This window comes from Durio zibethinus, chromosome 9 (genome assembly GCF_047325235.1).
Source record: "Durio zibethinus cultivar Kanyao isolate XHJ-2024 chromosome 9, ASM4732523v1, whole genome shotgun sequence".
In the NCBI taxonomy this organism is placed as follows: domain Eukaryota; kingdom Viridiplantae; phylum Streptophyta; class Magnoliopsida; order Malvales; family Malvaceae; genus Durio; species Durio zibethinus.
This window is the reverse complement of record NC_143170.1, coordinates 1,959,129-1,971,532: the sequence shown is the minus strand read 5'-3', so window position 1 is coordinate 1,971,532 and position 12,404 is coordinate 1,959,129. Positions and strand designations below refer to the sequence as shown.

Here is a 12,404-nt window from a genome sequence, read left to right as displayed (position 1 = left end):
GGTAACCCGTTCTGGTACCAACGAAATCAAGTGCTAATCCCCATTTCTTATTGAATTAACCAATCAATTTGCTGTCGAAGATTTTTTTTATTAGAAAATTTTCGAAAAAAAAATTGACATATTTCACTTTATTTTATTATAAGAATAAATCCTACTACTTCTGTTCCTGGAGTTTTCACGCGAGCCAGTCTTAAATCGTTCGATCCACGTCAAACATCTCGAGGGAGGTAGGCAGAGTGGTCAGCCTCTGTGACGAGAGCATCACGAGATTGGGTGGGGGAGAATGTCACTGACTTAAAAAGGAGTCCTGAATCTCACATCGAATATAAAAAGAAGGTCACTTAGGTATATAAGAGTTCACATCACATCTATCTTGTGAGGCACTTTTTGTATGATAAAATCGTGAGGTCAAAAAGATCAGAGCAGATAATACCTCACAAGAGTGTGAACCGTGATGATCAGGCTGATCTTGGACACCGGATGAATAGATGCCCAAATCTTTGAGTCACGCAAGTCGAAGCTTAAGTTTCGGCCCATGACACATAAACCTAATGGTAAATAAACTGATCTAAAACGTCGAATGAATACATGTCCGAATCCTAGTGTCGCATAGACCTGAAAGTTGAATTTCGACCCGTGACATTGACACAAGTTTCCCTGGCATGACAGTGGCTCTACTTGGCGCCACCGAGTATTGCTCGCCGACGTCCAGCGGCTACTTCCTGGACTCTTGAATAACGTTGAAGCTAACGGGTTCAAAGAAAAAATTGTAGACTCGTTTGGGTATTGAACGAGCCAACGAGTGAAACCATTACTCGGAAGATATGATGGGGCCGGGTAGGACACTCAAAAAGGATTTGTTGAGAGGGTACTATAATTTGTGCAGCAACCGAGTTGAGGCCATGGATCGGTGAATGCTGGAATCAAGGCTTCAAAGTTGTTGAGTTACCGACGAGTCAACTCTGTGTTCAAAAGGTCGTGGAAAATTCTAATGCATTTACCGCCTTTTAGATCATGCCACCGCTTGCAGAGAATTTCACATATGAACTATCACCATTCACCTGTGACTGGGTTTTAGAAGAAGACTCCCAAGTCTTCAATGGATAATAGATTGGATGAAAAAAAATAACAATCAACAGAAACTGTCATCAGTTCAAAGAAAAAATCGCATAATAGATTTATAACGATTATGACATTCTAGATTTATGACAATTATGACATTCTATGCACCAGGGAAAACAATCCTATGTCAAACAAACCCAATTTCTCACCATCAAAGCCATCATCAACATTTTATATACCAGTAATGTCTACAAGCACTAGAAAACAGTTTAACATATCGCCGTGGTCTACTAATGATAGTGAAGAGTAAAATTACATGTCAGGAAGAGCTTTAAAGGTCAGGCGATTTCCCAGCATGCTGTACAAAATTTTCACCTGTAACTGCTTCTGTATCTATAATGGGTTTATCCCGTAAGTCAAACCAATGGCCTGCCGTCTTTTGTCATCAAACCCTTTCAACAAAACCTTATCATGTAATGCTCTCACTTGAATCAATAACCTTTCTTCAAATAATGCAAAACTTCAAGCAGGTATTTGGGGTTATCCTTTTCTTTCTCAGCCCTGGATGCACCGCCAGTGTTTGCACATACCCACCATAGCCTGATTTCCCTTACTCCACTTACATTTATTCCCACCATCAGGAATCATCTTACAGGTTATGGACAGAATTAAACTGACCTCAAACCGGCAAATATTTTGCACTTCAGAGCAGGATATATTTGGACACACAAGGACAAGCACAAACCAAGTTGCTGATTGCAAAGACTATAACCCATCAAAGCCAAATGCACCCTTGTTCTTAGCCATTATAATGAAGTTTTTGGCTTTGGGAGCCCTGGCCCTGCTGAGACTGCTGGCTGTTGAGGAGCTTGCAAGTTTAGTGGCTCTGTGTTGTAGTTGCCAAAGGGCTGGGAGTAGAGAGAATTCATCAAGCCCTGCAAATAGATAGCCATATACTCCCATTTAATACAGGAAAAAAAAAACTTAACAAGGTCACAAAACGTAAGGCCAGAAAAGGTCAGAAAATATGTAAAGATGTCACAATGCAACAGATTTTTAGCAAGATAAACAAAGACCAAGAGTAAAACCCCAGCCGCCCAGCAATTCAAATTTACAAGCATTAACAGGCAGGCTTTCTGGTTAGAAATAGGATTTTAAATATTGCCAGCCAGATAATTTTATCCACAATAATTCTCTATCAATATTGAATAGTAGAGAAGCAACCTGAGACTGAAGCTGGTTGGGATTAGCCACACCAAAGTGGCTATGTGATGTATCATCTTGTGGAGGGTCGTTAAAGCCAACCTGAGTAAACAGTCCTTGTGATCCATGATTCATGTAGTCCTGTAAAAACAGAATTTTTGTTAGGAGAAAAACTGGGAAAAAAACATAAACTAATCCCACCACAGCACTTTGGGCAAACCTGAGACATGAAATCATTTCCAGCACCAAAACGAGAATATCCTGCTTGAGAATTTTGGTTTAGGAAGTTCCCTGGAAACCCACTCTGTGCTCCTTGTGTAACATAATCAACAGCATACCCACTCTGAGAAGCCTGGACGTGAACACATAGTGAAGCAACCAACATCATCAAACCAGAAGTCAAACACCAAAAAGAAACTTTCTTGTTTTATTTACAGAAAATTACAAATAGACGAGAAATTTATGGAAAACAGATTATTCTAAACATCTTCAATACCCTCTCTAATGCTTTAAGGCCCTAGGACACATCTGGCTACATTGCCATTATAGTTGGTGGTTTTGCCTTTTGTTTCCCCTTCTTATTTTAGAAAAAAACATTGAGGCTAGGAAAGTTGGCAATGAGCCACTGATGCAATCTCCAATAAAATTCAAAGCAAATACCATCAAACCCCGCCAGCTGATGGATGTCATACGGGATTGAGGAAACACTATCAATACAATAAAAAGACAAGAAGTCAACTGCCTATACCTGCGTTGAAAAATCAGCGACATTATAAGGAACATGTGAGCCTTGGCTTTTGAAGTCATCACCCAAGAAGTCCTGTGGGATGGTCAAACAAACCAATTATGAGTTGTTATCAAGAACATAAATTGCAATTATTGAAGAAATAACAGAAGATGCCCACAAAGATTTAATACCTGGGACATTCCCCCCATTGAAAATCCATCACGAAATGTTTGGCTTGGCCCTTGGATATGCATCTTTTATGGATAATCAACATACTCAGTTCCATGATGTCAAAGAAAGCATTGAAGGCAGAAAAAGTAAAACAATAAAAAAAGGTAAAATATAAAAGATAAAGTACGAACATTATTAACAAATCCAGGTTGAGATAATGGACCACCCACAGATGGCTGGTTGTTTGGATTCTCCAGAGGGGGGAAGTTAAAAGTAGATCCAATAGTTCTAACATTTTGCTGCGTGCCTTGCTGGTGTTGGAGATGACTGCCAATAGGAGCACCAGCGTTCACACGCCCAGCCCCAAAGCCTCGACTTCCTGGTTGAGGGACCTGAGGAACAGCTCCCACTGGTCCATGTCCAGCTTCGCGAGTTGGAATAGCATAAGGCTGAATAGGACCGGCAAAAGGTGGAAGAGGAACCCGAGGCATTGGGAACACAGTAGGGTGAACTGCAGGCTTGTGAGTACCACTGGGTGGACCAGGAGGCATACAAGCACCTGCTTTGGCAACATGAGAAGGCTCACATTATATTATAAGCAGGGAAGAATACCCATCAACATTAATAAATACAAGTGCCAAAGGTATATTTTATTGTTATTGTGCATGTCAGTACAAGACATATCCTTAACCAAAAAGGTACAAGACATATCACTTGCATGCCTCCAAAGCAAAGATATAATGACACATAACTTGTTAACTCAAGATGCTCGAGCTTACCCCGAGCACGACTGCTTCTTCTATCAGCATTTGGAATAGATGAGGCAGCAGAAGCAAGACTATCATTAGGCACAATCCCAGGTCCACCACCAAAGAAAAGTCTCCGGTCATTATAGATCTATAAGAAACACAAACATTATTTGAATTCACATTATCCTAGACAATCTCTAATAACTAAAAATAATTGGGAGAGGCAATGCACAAAGGAAAAGGCTAAAAATTCTAGCAGATAACAGGCACTATCCTAGCATCCTTTCATTCCATACACAAACCTTTTTGGGCTTTTGGAATTGAACCATACTCTGCTTCAAGTTATTGAGGGGTCCTTCAACCAGGCACTCGTGTTCCTGCAAAATTTAGCAGAAAGGGCTCAATGACCAGGATAACAAGATCCTCTGAGGCACAATTAACACTAAGGCTAGCTTTAATATTTACATAAACTACCAATAGCATGGTTACAAAGATGCATAGGAAGATACCTTGTAATGTGTCAATAAACCATTCCACAGAGGTTGTTTGCTAAGAACTTTAGGGTTTCCAAGAATTACAATACCATATTGAGCACGTGTTAGGGCAACATTAAGCCTGCGAGGATCATTTAGAAATCCAATACCCTAAAAATTGGATAAAACAGTTAAGCACCAGCATGTTAGTTTTTCTCATATTTAAAGTATAAAGATGGAGAAAGAAAGGGTTAAAATATTAGAATTAGACTTAGAACGAATACCATAACTAGAGGCTGATCTTTCAAACAAATGATAAATATTATGCACAATGTACCCTTTTAACAAATTTATGAATAGTCAAGAAATTGAAAATTAGTTAGACATGACTAAAAGACTGATAAACTGAGTCAGATTGAAAATTCATTAATGAAGACCATGCAAATGTTATTTCACATCTTGTATAGATATGTTAAACAACCTGATGCTCATTACTTCTCACACAAGACAAGATGATGTAATCTTTTTCCCGTCCTTGGAATGAATCAACACTTGCAACCTGATACAAACCCCAAAAATTAAATAACAAATAATCACATTATGGACAAATATCATGACAGCATTTATTCTTAAAATTCAAATCCACACGTTACCTCAATTTCCTTGTAAAGCTGCTGTCTCAAAGCACCATTTCTTGACATATAATTAACAATATATGCCCTTTGTCCCTCATAAGGTGTTATGACCCCAATCTGAAATATATTGAAACAGTTGTTAATCAAAAGTTATAATACTGCCTGACATCAATCTGAAGAGAAAAAGAAAAAAAGGAAAGTCCAGAAAATCACCTGATTAGGAACAACACCACTCCTCAAGAATGTGGTAACGATCTTTTCAACATTTGCAGCCTCAGTTCGATTGAGATATGATGTTCCACTAGCGCTGATCTCCTCTTGTCCCATCTAAAACAAAACTATGTAATTACAAGACATAACCATAGAATAAATAAAGAACAGTATTTTTTTCCCCTTCTCATCCCTCCCACACAGAGAGCGATGGATAGAGAAGAATATGCAAGGAAGATGAAAGATGAAGGTATTTTGATTATTACAATCTATCACAATTCCAATACCTGTACATAAAAAAACATTGGACGATTTGGAACAGGCCAAGGAAAATCAATCCCTGATGATTGCCTTTCATTGATTGTGACTCCATTTTGTAATGTGCCTTCATAGAAGCTGTTAGAAGGAAATTCTGACAAACATGGGTGCATACGGTATTGGACCTAAATAGAACATAAAACATTTACTATCAGAAAAAGACATGCTTTGTATTAGCAATCACATACAAAGGGAAAAATCAACAAACATACAAAGACGTCACCTGCAATCTAATTGGTTTAACACCAAGTAAAACTAGACGTTCAAATAGAGACTGTGCTAGCCCAGCACGAGCTGCTTTCTTGCACATAATAACAGGACCAAGTTGACAATGATCACCAACAAGAACAACCTAAAATAAAAATATACTCATTAGAAGACAAAAGAAGAAACATTCAAGGGGAGCAAGACAAATTATATCTTGATAAGTTTGATCCTTCATTACCTGCTTCACTCCAAGAACTAGAGGAATGAGACACTCAGGCTCAGTTGCCTGAGTAGACTCATCAATAAGTACCTACATAAAGGAAAAAAACAGTGTAAGTGCTTTTATTTGTTAATGATCATGTAATATTACATATCTGATGTCTTCAACCTGACGGAACCTAAAATTAGTCAATCTAGGATCTCCAGCCCCGACACAAGTGCAACAAATGACATCAGCATTTTGGGATATTTCCCTCTCTGTTGCTCGCTTCAATGCTTTGTACTTTTTCTCATCACTGCTAGACAACTCACCTGTAAATTGGGGGTTAAAATAACAAGGCATTGTAGCATTAGAGAAAATCCCAGGGAAGTTGAATTTTTCAATTTCAGACAAGACAAGCACATTCATTGCCAATCTGCAAGTTAATTGAAAAGTTCATTTTCTTTCATCCCAGTTTAAGCAGCATCATGTCTCCATAAACTCTTAACTGTGAAGATTTTCTTTCAAAATAAAATCTATCTAATTAATTTTTTTCATCACTGACAACAGGACAATTATCCCAACCTTGTTCATCTTTCAATTGTTGTAACTTGTGAAGTTCACTCTTCTCAGATGTGTCAAGATGTCGAACCTGCATGTAGTAATTGCAAATATGCATAACAACAACAAATAGGGAACAGCAAAAGATAGAAGAATTAGACACCACAAACCTGATAATGCAGGGTCAAATGTTCAACAGGAGAACTCACAGCTTCCCTTGATTTCGCACAAAGCCTTACAACCTTCAGACAAAAAACACATTGATGAAAAAGTTTCAATTTACAGATAAATACAAGTTAAAGCTTCAACATATTTAATCATATCCGTCCAGCAATATAATATAACTAATGCATCATAAGATACACCTTACAATAAATAAGAACATGAGTGCAATGTTTCTAATAATTGATAGCTTTCAAAGCAACTTAGCAGTGGCTCAAAACTTGTTTTAACTTCATATGTACCATTGCCTTATGTTACCAATCCATCAACCCCCCTCCCAGAAAAATATAAAACATAAAAGAGACACCAGCCACCCACTTGTGCGAAATCACATTAATTTGTTGATATTGAAACTAGGTTAGAGAAGAGGATAACTTTTAAAGGTAGAAAAGATAAAACTAGGAACACAATGCAAATAAGAGATTTAATGGGAAAAGGGAAGAACAAGAAAAAAGTACACTCACCACATTTCTGTTTTAATCAATTATAAAAAAAGAAGAAAAAAAGAATGACAGAGGAAATAAGCTTCCACTATAATTAGGCTTCTTTAGCAACAATATTTTTTGTCCAAATCTTTCCATTGTATCAGTAACAGCCAAAACCTAAAGAACTTATACTAAAAATGCAACAAGCATGCAAAACGAAGATGATTAAGAAAACTCTAAAATTACCACAATAATAAGGCACAACATTGTTAATGACAATTAGCATTACCAAAAGCAAAATTTAACTTATCTACCTTTAATCCAGTAGCACTTATCTTTTCAGCTAGCTGATCAACAGCCACATTACTTGGAGCACAGACCAGAACCTGATAAGAGAATGAAATATAAGAAATAGAGACAAAATAGAAGATGCACTATATCTCATTTAAGTTCTTACCTGCCCCTGACCCTGTTTAGCCATGTGATATACAATGGCAGCAGAAGTAACAGTTTTTCCAGTGCCAGGGGGCCCTTGAATCAAGCTTATAGGCTTCTGAAGAACACTCTTTACAGCATAAACCTATCCAACATAAGAAGGTCAACAAAATGTGATGAAAAAAACAGTTATTTAACAAAAATAATATCAAGCCAAGCAAATGTCAAAACAGCCATACTTGAGATGCATTCAATTCTGGCAGACCAGGTGCACCAAAACGACGAGGCAGTGTATTACGAACCATCTGAACCTCAACCTCATGGCCAAGCAGGTGGTGGTAAATATATCTGCAAGAAATAAACCAATTAATTTACTTGGAAGGGACTATCAACTCAAGTTCAACAGATGCATGACCTTTGGGATAAATAACATAATGTTTTGAATGCTAGACGGAGCTGAAGAGAAAGTGGTCAACTTTGCTTTGAATAAGGACAAAAAAATAATAATAATAAATGAAGCCATGCCTGCGTCTCACTTAACAGAATAAATTTTTTAGGTTAAAAACTTAACATGACAGAGAAGCATGTTTCAACCATGCCTGACCGACATCTAATCCGTCTAAAGATATGCATAAGAAACTATAACCAGAAAATAATACTAAATATAGACCCTCAAAAGCATCGTGTACATTTTATGTCAACCAGTTACATAGACCCATTTTTTCAAAAATAAAAAAATTTCCTTTATTGATTTATTAAAAAATACTACCATAGTACATGAACATAATGAAAATACTAGCACAGGAAACTGGCAAAAAAAACAAACAAATGACAATATCTGCCATGACAATCAAGAATAACAAGCAAATCCAAAGAAAACAAAGTCAGCTAACCTACCCACTAACACTTGTTTCATCAACTGCAAATGTTTTCATTGCCCCCTGCATCCGGTCAAAGCTTGTACTCTTCCAGACAAAATCAACACTGAACCCATGGTTCACATCAACAGGAACTCCCTGAACCACAATAACAGTAAGCACCAATTTGTAAGTACTTCCCAAAAGCCAAAATCAACCAACAAAACAAAGAATTATCAAAACTACCTGACTCGCACGAAGCTCAAGCGCAACCTCCTCTTGTGCTGTTAGCTTGATCTGAAACAACAGAAAATTAATTCATATGTAGATTTCTCAGAAGTGCACCAAATGCATAAACCTTATTGAGGAATATAACAAAAAAATTATCAGTTTTTCCACAAAGAATACATAGAATCAATGTCTTGTAGGCACAGGCATAAATCAAAACCAGAATTAAATAGGCAAGCTCATACATACCACATGGCCAACAGCCTGCCATGTTGGGTAGGCACCATCTCCTGAATAATGCAGTCGCAACTCATCACCGGGTACTAGACGCAGCTCATTGTCTTCCTACAGCACCACAAAATCAGGTTTAACATTTATTAACTTAAAAAATAAGAGACATTGTCATGCAGAGGGGCAGGGGGGCATAAACCAAGAACACAATTATGTAATGGAATAAATTTAGAGAAAATTATTAATAAACCACCACAGTAAAGCACCTTCGGAAAGACAAAATATGCAATTCTTTTCTTGTTTAACCCAATATCCCATCGAACTGTGACATTGTCCTTGCTTTGAGATTCTTTCATCATCTGCAAAAAAACAAAATTTTCATTTAGACATTGACGTTATATTTTAAAAATAATGAGTGTGAACATGATGATGCATACTTTATCATAGTCAGCTTCAAGCTTAATAAGTGGCGCAAAAACATTTTGATACTGCAAAAGAAAGCATCAACTTATTAGTAAACCACATTCTAAGACGTAATTTGTTGTCTCTGCACTGTAATAAAGCAAAGCAAAATAGAGCAATTATTGCAATAGTGGGCACCTGATAAGCATCTTCATACTTCAAGGCCACAGGCTGAGGTTCATCATCTACACCAGGCTTCTCAAGATCTTCAAGGGAGGCATCAGGATTTGTCTTCCAAAGCTCTTCTACCTTGTTTATCTGTTGTGCACTTATTTGTCGTGCCCTTAACTGCTCTTGTTCAGACGGGATCTGTTGAAGTGAAATATATTAGGAAGTCCTCAAATCAATAGGTCATTTTCATGTGATTAAAGAAAACCAACCTTAACCAACCACTGCAAAAAGCACCTATCATCAATAAGGGGACACCACTGACTTAAGTCCCAATTCATGTCCTTCAAAGCATTGACATTCAAACAAGGTTCTCTACAAAGAAGAACGACAACACTCTCTGTCTTGGCAGATATAAAACCAAGAAGGAAAACATTTCTGCATCCACAGTTGTAGCATTCAAGAATTGTTTCGCCTAAAGGACTATCCTTATGAAGGCAGACTTCCTTGTGTTTAGCTCGTACCTAAAAAGGAACCAAAAAAAAAAACTCAGTAATCAACAGTATCCGGTAACTATCCCCAACTGGATAATCTAGTACACATGTTAATACTTACTTCATTAATCTCAGTTAATAACATATATATTTACTAAAAGCAACTTAGATAAAATAGTGATTTGAGCATACAAACATATGCCCAACAAACTATGGCAAGTACACAACTAAATTAGAACTTTTTCAAACACAGTAACACAATTGCTACGTGAAGGAGCTTTTTCAAACATGGTAACAAGGTAAATTATGAAAACTTACTCAGTTACAAACATACAATTTAGTCACAATTCTGTTAAGCCTATTTTAGCGCAGCATAATCCCTAGACTGAAGCAACCAGAAAACAATTGTTTTTTGTTCACGTAAAAAATGGTAAACTATTATTGCAGTTTCTGTTGTCAGGTCTTCTAGATTCATGATTGCAAGGTACACTGGACGAGAAAAGAGAAAAAAACAAGGATGGCATGTTGCAAAACCAGTCGAAGTGAAGAAACCTCCCATGACTATGAAAGAAAGATACCAAGCTACAAGCAGATATGATGAAAGCATAAGAAATCCACAGGTGTGCTTAACAGTGGCAACCCCAGCATGTGAATGAATCAAACAAAAATGATTACTAGAGTGAAACAAAAAGGTAATCATTTTATACTTCCAACAATATAAAAGTCTGTCTCACGGTACCTAGAATGAAGGGCTGACTTCCGATTGCCTTCTATTATTCCTTTCTTTCAACAACTATCAACTCAGGTCCCACAGAATCATGTAATAGCCATAATCGAACATAAAGATCTGTCTGAAGATATTTAGAGGAATGTCTGACTTCTGATTGTCTTATAAGCAAAACCCTTTATTTAAGAAAAAAACAGTTTCTCTAAGTATCATCATCAGGAGTGTAACACTAGCTGTAATAGACTAATAGCTTCCTAACAACTTCAAAAATTACCTTCAATTAAGACAAATGAAACTCTCTTATTTTAATCTCAGAATAGCCTATAAGAGGAAGGGGGTGCCCTGAATGATGCCATTATTTCATGAACTCGTTCATGCATAACTGAATCATATCTGAACAAGAAGCTTACATTTCATTATTGAGTCAAACTTTCTACTAGAATTACCTAGTTTAAACCTTCAAGACTGCATTTATTAACTTGGTAGGAAAATCTAACAGTTTAAAAAGCATCATGAACAGTTATACGAATCATCTCCTTAATCTACATACACTTATATTAAGCTCAAAAAAATTCCCAAAGTCAACACCCTAAAATAAAAGCACCATTCCCACTTAAACTCTCTCCCTAACACATGCCTTCCATATTTCAACCTAAACTCCAAACATACAAATATACATCAATGTAATGCCCATTACAACTTAATCATTTTTTTAAATAATGAATAAAAGGAGAAAACTCACGAGATGATTAACAATATGCGAGCCCGATGTATTCCCTCTTGAATTACAAAACCACTTCCTACACGAAGGAACGTTACAGCGAACCACGCAAGCCGGGTTTGAAACCCCACAATACCGACATGCGTGCTCAGAGAAATCTCCTTTTCCGTACTCATAACCGCCATCCTCATCCCCAATTGTCTCCTCAAAATTCAATCCACAAATCCCCGCCGCTAACGCATCAACCACGGCCCCACTATTGCTATTGCTGTTGTTATTGCTCGTTGAGCCACGGCCACCGCCTTTTGAAGCGCTAGAGGGAGAAGAGGAAGCAGCAGTGTCCGAGTGGTGGTCGGAGCCAGAGCGATCGGCGACGTTGGCGTCGGAGGGTGTAGGCCAAGAAAGAATCGGATCGCGGAAGTCCGTGTATTCGAAATCGGACTCGCCTTGGGTGTTAAATTCGAGGAAGGTGTAAGCGTCGGTGGCCGGGTCGGGTTGCGAGGCCGTCTCGAATTGAGAATCCATACAACGAAAAACTCAGTGCCGGATCGTTATTACGAATATTTGGGTTAGGGTTTTTGGCGTTGTTTTCTGAGTTAGGATTAAGAAGAAAGAAAAAATCGAAATCAGAGAGAGGGAAAGAAAGAGGGAGAGTGATGAAATTTGTGTTAATATATTGGAATTTGCTCCGAAGAGTGTGTAAAGTGCCGTGGAGGCAAAGATGAGCGCGTGGAGAAAACGCTGATGTAACGGAGAAGTACACGAGGTCGTAACGCTCGTTTCTATTGGATAGAGGGAGGGAATAGCACGTGAGAATGGTGTTTTGTAAAATTAACTAGACAGGTGAGAAAGATGTACTTTCAAACTTTGTGATTAAGATTGTATGCGATTTTTTTTTGGTTTTCCTTAACTTTTTTTATTTGCACCAATTTTCTTGGCGTTTAATTGCATTTGCTAGGAAATTAAGCTAAATTTCTGG

The 12,404-nt window shown here is 37.6% G+C and overlaps 1 long non-coding RNA gene and 1 pseudogene across 2 annotated transcripts; both read right to left on the bottom strand.

The window, feature by feature from the left end:
• Positions 1–67: 67 nt before the first annotated feature.
• LOC149516701 (uncharacterized) lies at positions 68–1,094 on the bottom strand. Its single transcript, XR_016344941.1, has 2 exons — positions 434–1,094; positions 68–307 (listed from the first exon to the last, which is right to left on the bottom strand). It is a non-coding gene; the product is annotated as an uncharacterized LOC149516701 (long non-coding RNA).
• A 686-nt stretch (positions 1,095–1,780) lies between these two features.
• Positions 1,781–12,098, bottom strand: LOC111304995 (regulator of nonsense transcripts 1 homolog; annotated as a pseudogene). The gene is made up of 29 exons (XR_016344940.1): positions 11,447–12,098; positions 9,756–10,007; positions 9,514–9,684; positions 9,351–9,401; positions 9,180–9,272; positions 8,932–9,027; positions 8,701–8,751; positions 8,495–8,613; positions 7,837–7,945; positions 7,620–7,742; positions 7,477–7,548; positions 6,686–6,757; positions 6,540–6,606; positions 6,144–6,286; positions 5,994–6,065; positions 5,772–5,900; positions 5,518–5,673; positions 5,234–5,347; positions 5,039–5,137; positions 4,867–4,944; positions 4,422–4,556; positions 4,215–4,289; positions 3,916–4,060; positions 3,355–3,722; positions 3,184–3,246; positions 3,014–3,085; positions 2,486–2,617; positions 2,287–2,406; positions 1,781–1,997 (listed from the first exon to the last, which is right to left on the bottom strand). The product of XR_016344940.1 is annotated as a regulator of nonsense transcripts 1 homolog (transcript).
• Between the last annotated feature and the right edge of the window lie 306 nt (positions 12,099–12,404).